This window comes from Bos indicus x Bos taurus, chromosome 16 (assembly GCF_003369695.1).
Source record: "Bos indicus x Bos taurus breed Angus x Brahman F1 hybrid chromosome 16, Bos_hybrid_MaternalHap_v2.0, whole genome shotgun sequence".
Lineage (NCBI taxonomy): Eukaryota > Metazoa > Chordata > Mammalia > Artiodactyla > Bovidae > Bos > Bos indicus x Bos taurus.
In genome coordinates, this window is record NC_040091.1 from 30,126,968 (window position 1) to 30,135,308 (window position 8,341).

The following is an 8,341-nucleotide window of genomic DNA, read 5'->3' on the forward strand; positions in this document are numbered from 1 at the left end:
CAAGAACAAAGGATTTCCATACTGAAAAGTTCCCAGAGACCAACCACAGGCACACTCCTTTCGGTAAAAAGAAGCCTGACCTCTAACTGGAGGAATGGTTCTTTGGGAAACTAGTTCATCACCTTCTCAGTCTGTTGGCTTTCTGAATAAAGTCACTCACTATTCCTTGCCCCAAGAACTCGTTTCCCAAGCAGTATTGCTAACACTTGTACCCAAAGTTTCTTCCTGGCAAGTCCACCAGACATCAAAGGTAGGACAAGAGAGGTCAATGGATTCTGACTGCTAAATTAAAGCTTCTGTTCAACTTTCATTACAGGAAAAAACACTAATTTTTTGAAAAGCCATGTTTTCCTTAAATTAAAATTTAGCTTCCTTCCCCCTTCCCCTCTATGGAGCACAACTACTTCTGTAATAGAGAAGAAAGAGAGGAAAAAAGAAAGGAGTAAAATTTGTTGTACTCCTACCACCCCCCCACCCCCACCCCCACCGCCAACGTTATACTAAACCATGACCTATTCTGACTTTTGAACTTTACATGGAAGACAGAATAGGAGAAAACCAAAAGGTGAAGCTAGGCAGAATAAACTAGAGGAGATATTATTCTGGACATTTTTTTACATACTCCGAAGCACTGGAACAAAATGAAAACTCTCCAGCAAAATATACAGTTTTATGCAAAGTTTTATACAAGTACATGGAAACTGTCATTTTAAGACAGTCTTAGAATATCTGTTTCATCACTGTAGGTAAGTGTTTCTGAAGCAGAATTTTTGCTCATAAGTTTCTGCACACACACATTTACTCTTGGAGGCTGTCAGGGAAGGTAAGCCATACTCTCAAGCATCAAAGACCTGTCATGATTTACTAGGGAATCCCTAGGTTTTCCCCAGGTAAACAGCTGAAAGAGGACAAAAAGGCTGTAGGCATCAAAATCCACAAAATTATAATTAACCAAGAGGGTACCTGATATAATAAAAAATTATCTCCTGAATTAAATAGTTTACTTTAGGTTAATTTGAAATAGATCTTTATCTGGCTAGCAAAAATATGAACTTTGGTTGACATAAGACCTATTAGGTCAATTTTAAACTAGGATTCAACTGTAAGACTAATAAGACAAACCATTTCATCTTACAAAACATTTAATTATATGATCAAAGAAGTCACACGACATTGCTTCTCATTTTGGCTCTTTACAGTGCTGATGCAATGCTATAGGTATAAACTCTAATTGGAATAACAAAGAACTCCAGAACAATTTTTTTTTAACTATTGAAGCAAAAGGAACCTAGTGATTACTTTGTAAACTGTTGAAGAAAATAAAGCTTAATGACTGATTTTGGATTAAGAAGTCACAAATGGATACAAAGTCTTTTCCTCAGGAAACTAAACTTTGCAATTTTCTAATCAGCATAGTTTCTACAAAATTCCATCCCTCTTTTAATTTGGGTTGAACATGAGGGAGGAAATCAAGTCTGTTACTTGCTATGAATCCTTCTGAGACCTGACTTAAGAAAACCTTTTCATCCCCACAGTGGAAAAAACAAAAATCTAATCTTCGGTGCTTCATAAGAGGGAAAAAAAAAACTCCATGAGGATTCAATAAATAAAATGCAAATTCACAAAAATAAATCCTTGCTGAAAAATCTTAAAGGAAGATGTTTCAGTTCATTTAATAATTACTTTTAAGATTTATCTGTACAGTGTTAATATCTGCAGAAGAGAGAAACAGTGAACAAGAAAAACAATGCATGCATAAATTAAAAATACAAGTGGTATGCTCTCCAGTATCCAGGAACAACAGCATTCTTTATGTTATTATAAAGTTCACATCTTTTAAGGAAACTATTTACCTAAAAATCTATAACATAAAAGGCTCTTCAAAATGGTTGTTTGCCTTCATTCAAATTACAAAACCATAGCCATCTATTTCACTGGGTTTTCAAGATGTAGCAAACATAGGAAAAAATTTAATTATTTATTCAGGTAGTAGTTTTCTAAAAAAATCAGTATTCTTATAAGAGGATTTAATAGCTACGGCAATTACAAAAAAGCAAGAGAGTTCCAGAAAAATAACTACTTCTGCTTTACTGACTACGCCAAAGCCTTTGACTGTGTGGATCATAACAAACTGGAAATTCTTCAAGAAATGGGAATACCAGACCACCTTACCTGCCTCCTGAGAAATCTGTATGCAGGTCAAGAAGCAACAGTTAGAACTGGACATGGAACAACAGACTGGTTCCAAATCTGGAAAGGAGTATGTCAAGGCTGTATATTGTCACTCTGATTATTTAACTTATACACAGAGTACATCATGCAAAATGCTGGGCTGGATGAAGCACAAGCTGGAATCAAAGTTGCCAGGAGAGATATCAATCTCAGATTTGCAGATGACACACCCTTATGGCAGAAAGCAAAGAACTAAAGAGCCTCTTGATGAGGCTCCAACATTCAGAAAACTAAGATCATGGCATCTGGTCCCATCACTTCATGGCAAATAGATGGGAAAACAGTGACAGACTCTATCTTTTTGGGCTCCCAAATCACTGCAGATGGTGACTGCAGCCATGAAATTAAAAGATGCTTGCTCCTTGGAAGAAAAGTTATGACCAACCTAGATAGCATATTCAAAAGCAGAGACATTACTTTGCCAACAAAGGTCCATCTAGTCAAAGCTATGGTTTTTCCAATAGTCATGGATGGATGTGAGAGTTGGACTATAAAAAAATGCTGAGTGCCAAAGAATTGATGCTTTTGAACTATGTGTTGGAGAAGACTCTTGAGAGTCCCTTGGACTGCTAGGAGATCAGACCAGTCCATCCCAAAGGCAATCAGTCTTGAATATTCACTGGAAGGACTGATGCAAAGCTGAAACTCCAATACTTTGGCCACCTGATGCAAAGAACAGATTCCTTGGAAAAGACCCCGATGCTGGGAAAGATGGAGGGCTGGAGAAGGGGATGACAGAGGATTAGATGGTTGGATGGCACTATCGACTCAATGGACATGAGTTTGAGCAAGCTCCGGGAGTTGGGGATGGACAGGGAAGCCTAGCGTGCTGCAGTCCATGGGGTCACAAAGAGTCAGACACGATTGAGCGACTGAACTGAATCACAAGATACTGTTAATTCCTAAAATCTCTTGTGAAGTTGCCCAGTCCTGTCCGACTCTTCCCGACTCCATCGACTATAGACTGCTAACCTCCTCTCTTCTTGGGAATTTCCAGGCAAGAATACTAGAGTGGGTTGCCATTTCCTTCTCCAGGGGATCTTCCAACCCAGGGATTGCACTGCAGGGAAACTCTTTACCATCTGAGGTACCAGGGAAACCCTTAAAATCTCTTATGTACAGTTAATTAAAATATCAAATGCTCCGATGTTAATAAAAATAACTAAATCTGTCATTTAAAAAAAATTTGTCCTACAGTCAAAGGGAAAAATAATCTTGAACTGTATTTTGACACACACACACTACCTTTCCTCTCCACGTGGCTAATGATGATGAACGGGGTGGGGGTCTGGGGGGAGGCCCTAAGAGATGGCAGGGAGGAGGTCATATAAAGGCAAAAAGTTTCCATCTCCAAATATGGTAAAGAGCAGAATCTGAAAACTGTGACCAAAACAATTTAAGAAATCTCAAGCTATTATAAGATTCAGAACTTTTTAATGATGTATTGCTTTTTTTAAAGATTGTTCAGATATGATTTTTTTTTTACTTTTTATTAAAGAATATTCCAAAAGTTATTTCAAATGCATTTTTAAAAAGTATCCCTTGGTTAAAAGGAAATATAATTTCCCCCCAAAGGAATGATCCATAAATAAAGAGAAGCCTATATTCACAAGAATCTTCAAGGCCCTAAACAAAAGAACACACTCATAAGAGTACTGAGACATAGATTATTGAATGTAGAACTTCTCAATAAAAATATAATCCTCGTAGAGGCCACTTAAATTGAGCTTTTTAAAAAACTTTCAGGACTCTGCTGGTGGTCCAGTGGTTAAGAATCTGCCTGCCAATGCAGGGGATACAGGTTCAGTCCCTGATCCAGGAAGATATCACATGCCATGGGGCAACGAAGCCCATGCACCACAACTAGAGAGTAGCTCCAGCCTGCTGCGTCTAGAGAAAAGCCCATGCAGCAACGAAGACCCAGCACAGCCAAAAATAAAACTGAAAAAAAAAAAAGCAAATTGCCAGACTATCAATTATTCATCCTTAATTGACTAAAGAAAATTAGCTAAGGCTAATTTGTAGGAACAAAACAGTGTATTTCCTCTTATCCAACTAAAATGGTAGCAACGGATAGCCACCTATATTTAAAAACAAATGAAATCCTACATTTTCCTACATAACATGCATGCACCTCTCATGAAACAAGCAACAACCAGTAACTGCTGCTGCTAAGTCCCTTCAGTCGTGTCCGACTCTGTGCGATCCCATAGACGGCAGCCCACCAGGCTCCCCCGTCCCTGGGATTCTCCAGGCAAGAGTACTGGAGTGGGTTGCCATTTCCTTCTCCAGTGCATGAAAGTGAAAAGTGAAATCGAAGTCACTCAGTCGTGTCCGACTCTTAGTGACCCCATGGACTGCAGCCCACCAGGCTCCTCCGCCCATGGGATTTTCCAGGCAAGAGTACTGGAGTGGGGTGCCATTGCCTTCTCCGAACCAGTAACTATCCCTTGCCCAAATCTGTCCCTGATCCTTTAATACTGCACACACTGCCAACACTGTGCTAGGTCTATACTGACTAGATTTTACACAAGGAATTTGTTTACTGATCAGGTACCATAAAAGTTGTGGAGGAGGCAAGTTTCTCACATTAAATTACAATGAATATAATTAATCCTTCAAGAACATTTTGACATTAAGTGTAAATGTAAAACCATTCGGCTAAAATAGTATTTAGGTAAGTTTAACAGAATACAGACATCAGGATAAGAACAATGAAGGATCATAGTAACCCACAGAAGTCTGTGAGCTGCAGTTACCCTTCCAACAGGGCTATCTTTCAGTCCTAACAGCTCTGAACAAGAGGCGTTCCATGTAAATCACCACCTCTGTTGCAAAAACAAGTTAAAACACATTCCTAGTCAATATGTCAGGAGCTTTCTCTAAAAACTGCCATATTTCTTTTATAGCTTACCCAAACCACCATATACATTTGTGTTTTGCTGCTACTCCCAGTGTTTGGGAGTCAAAAAACATACCCTCTTCCTTCCTAATTTTTGCTAAAAAGGTTTTATCTTTCCTTTGATAACACCATCATATAGAGAAGCACATACACAAAAACTCAGCCATACCTGAAACTGCTTCAGAACATGTCTCCAAAAGCAGATAATTCTACCTGTTCACCATAAAGTTCAAACTTCTTGTATGTCTTCAGGTTCTCCCTACTTAATGCCAACAGACTTAGTAGACAAAGACTCATACAGTTCCTTGACACACTGTTGACATGCAGATGTAAATAACTGCAACAATGACACCCCAGGAAATGACTGAGCACTCTATACATCTTATGACCCTCACTAAACAAGCACAGGGCAACCTGTTTATCCTCCTCAGTATTAACACAGTCAACACTAAGAGGAAGAGACCCTCCAGGGCTTTCATCCTGCTTAGAATCATCTCAGTTTGAACATCGTAGCACTTCAGGAAAAGGATTTTTAAATTTGCCTCACAGAATTTACCCCAGACTCTTAGGATAAGAAAACATCTTAAGAATCACACAGAAATCTTATAGGTAACATGCTAGCCAATAAGGAACGTCTTAGCCACAAGCTAAGACCAGTAGCATCAGAATTCAAATGTAGCATAAATGTAAAATACACACGAAATTTCACAGACTCAGTATGAAAGAATGTAAAATATCTCACTGTTACCTTTTAAAACAGATCACTTGTTGAAATGATATATATAGGATTAAGTAAAACATGTTGAAATTAACCCTACCTATTTTTTTGGTAATGTGACTAAAAACCTTTAAATTGCTCGTGTACTAATGCCTTGTATTTCTAGTGGACAGTACTACTGTAGATCCACAGCCTTAATTCTGACAACAAACTTTTACCACCTGGCATTTCCCAATCACAACAGTAACATAAAAGTCAAAAGAAAAGAAGTATTTTGGCTTCTTTATCAGTTAAATTGAGGTAACAATAGAAAAAACTTTAAAATAGTGGAATCACTTTGACTGACACCAAAGAGATATTTTCAAAAAGGCAAAAATAGTACCAGATGCAAAAACTATACTTCTTAAGAAAATAAGATGGGGAATAAACAACCAAGGTTTTTCTAATAAAGTAGGTATAAATGCTGATTATAAGGTTCATCTTTAAAGTAAAATGGACATTTCTTTCATTTCTAGCAACTGGGACCTCAGAAAAATAAAATATGTAATATTCTGTCTCTTGTGTTGTTTAAGCATCTACAACCTCAAACAAACCACTATTAACACTATAAAAGGGGAGATACTTATCATAACCTAATTCTCTTCTCCAAAATCAGAAGAGAATAACACCACTCAAAAGCAAAATTAAAAGTGACATCATTTTCTCCAGGGCTGAATATTATGAAGAAACCAAATTTTAAGAAAAGTATTTTTACCACAATTTTTAAAAGTATATTTTAAAAGTGAGAAATTGAACCACATAGTTCTCTAAGTGAACTATTTCTTCTTTTACTGTAACACATCTTTCTGCTTTGATTTTAACAATATTTAGACCTCCAGAGCTTGCATATTTCTGAATCTACAAAAATATTTTTATAAGGAGAGAGGGGACAGCTGAGTAAAAGGATGGGGGGCAGGTCTGGTGTTCACTCAGGTATTCAGAGGGTGCAAGAATAATAACTTCTGGAGAACTGTCAATGGCAAAATCCCATTTTAAAAAGAATTTTCAAAAATTAAGACCAAAGGGTCCCCTGGGCTCCACAACAGTTGAGAAGATACTTTCTATGCTGTCCTAACAAATTTATAATTGGAAAAGATCACAGTTGGCCACCAATTCCTTCTCCATTTGATATTTACCAGCTGAGTAAACCCTCAGACTTCTATTTGCTAAGTGATACATTCCTTAGAAACCTTTTCCTTGTGCATTTAAAATGCCAAGATCAATTACGCGGCCAGTAAAGTATGCAGAAAGGATGGTGCATATTTTAAAATAGGAAGTTGAATGCCTGCAGCTTCCTGCCTTGGTACAAAGAGTGATGCTGGTAAAGCTCTTGAGTATAATCCTTAAACACTGAAATCACTCTCAAAGAACTGAGGCTTCTAACACTGCCTAAGAGGTTAAAAAGACTGCCAAATTTTCCATTAGGGCATCCTATTTTTAGAGTCTTTGGAATCTCTCTTTTAAATTGCATTCCACAGTAAGATGTGTTGGACTAAGTTTACAAAAGCAACAACATAAGCATTCTAAGACCTTTATGTTTCCAAGCCTAGGAAGAAATGCTAAGCTTTTACATTTTTCTTCTTTAAGTCTTAACTTTACACCTTTAACAACACGCAAATAAAAATAAAACAAAGGTATATATTGGCCCGGAGGGAGGAATGGGAGGCACTAGGAGCTTCTTGACAGCCTAAGTGGTGAGGCGAGGGGGGGAACAGGTATGAAGGAAAATACAAATCACCCGCAGAGGTGGAGACTGTGGGCAACAGAATGAAAAGGAACAGAAGCGCAGAGGAAGCCGCAGGCTCCGCGGGCAGCCGGGCGACGGAGGACCTCTGGCGCGAGTGCCCTAGGGAGGGAGAAATGGGCGCGCGGCGCAGGGAGAGGCCACGGCGGCGAGAGAAAAAGAGGAAAACAGGGGAGCGGAGAAGGGGCGGAGGTGAGGGAACGGGGCTCCACCGCGCCCGGAGGGCAGAGGCGGCGATGCCAGAGGAGGACAGCGCCGGGGAAGGAACGAGGGGGGGGTCCCAATGGCTTTCCCCTCGGCCGCCAGCCGGCCGGTCTCCTGCATCTCGCTCTTCCTCTCCTTACCTAGGAACAGGAGACGCAAGGAGGGCTACCGCCGGGCGCCGAATCTGTTTCCAGCCCCGCTCGCTGACATGGCGGCCGACGAGCTGTCACAGAGGTTGCTCAGGTCTCCCGCCGGTCGGGTGGAGGAGACACCTCTCGCCTTCCCGCCCCGCCTCCTTGTGCTCACCCCTCCCGGCAGGCGGGAGGGCGGCCGGCGGCCAGGGACCGCGGAGCATAGAGCGCGGACGGCTAGAGAGGAGGCACAGAGGGCAGACGACCATAGAGTCCCAGTTCAGACACCGCCTAGACGGGCCTTCTCTCTCCCCGGCCGTCCACTCGCAGTCCTCCGGCGTCTGCGCCGGCACGGAATCGGAAGTGACGGC

General features: G+C 40.3%; 1 protein-coding gene across 3 annotated transcripts in view; it reads right to left on the reverse strand.

The window, feature by feature from the left end:
- Positions 1–8,310, reverse strand: part of CNST (consortin, connexin sorting protein) — a 99,094-nt gene extending 90,784 nt beyond the window's left edge. Inside the window, exon 1 of one of the 3 annotated variants that reach the window (XM_027564664.1) lies at positions 7,980–8,310. The gene's annotated coding sequence lies outside the window, so the exon portion shown is untranslated. The remainder of the gene's footprint in view (positions 1–7,979) is intronic. The other 2 variants (XM_027564665.1, XM_027564666.1) reach the window with 2 other exon arrangements.
- Between the last annotated feature and the right edge of the window lie 31 nt (positions 8,311–8,341).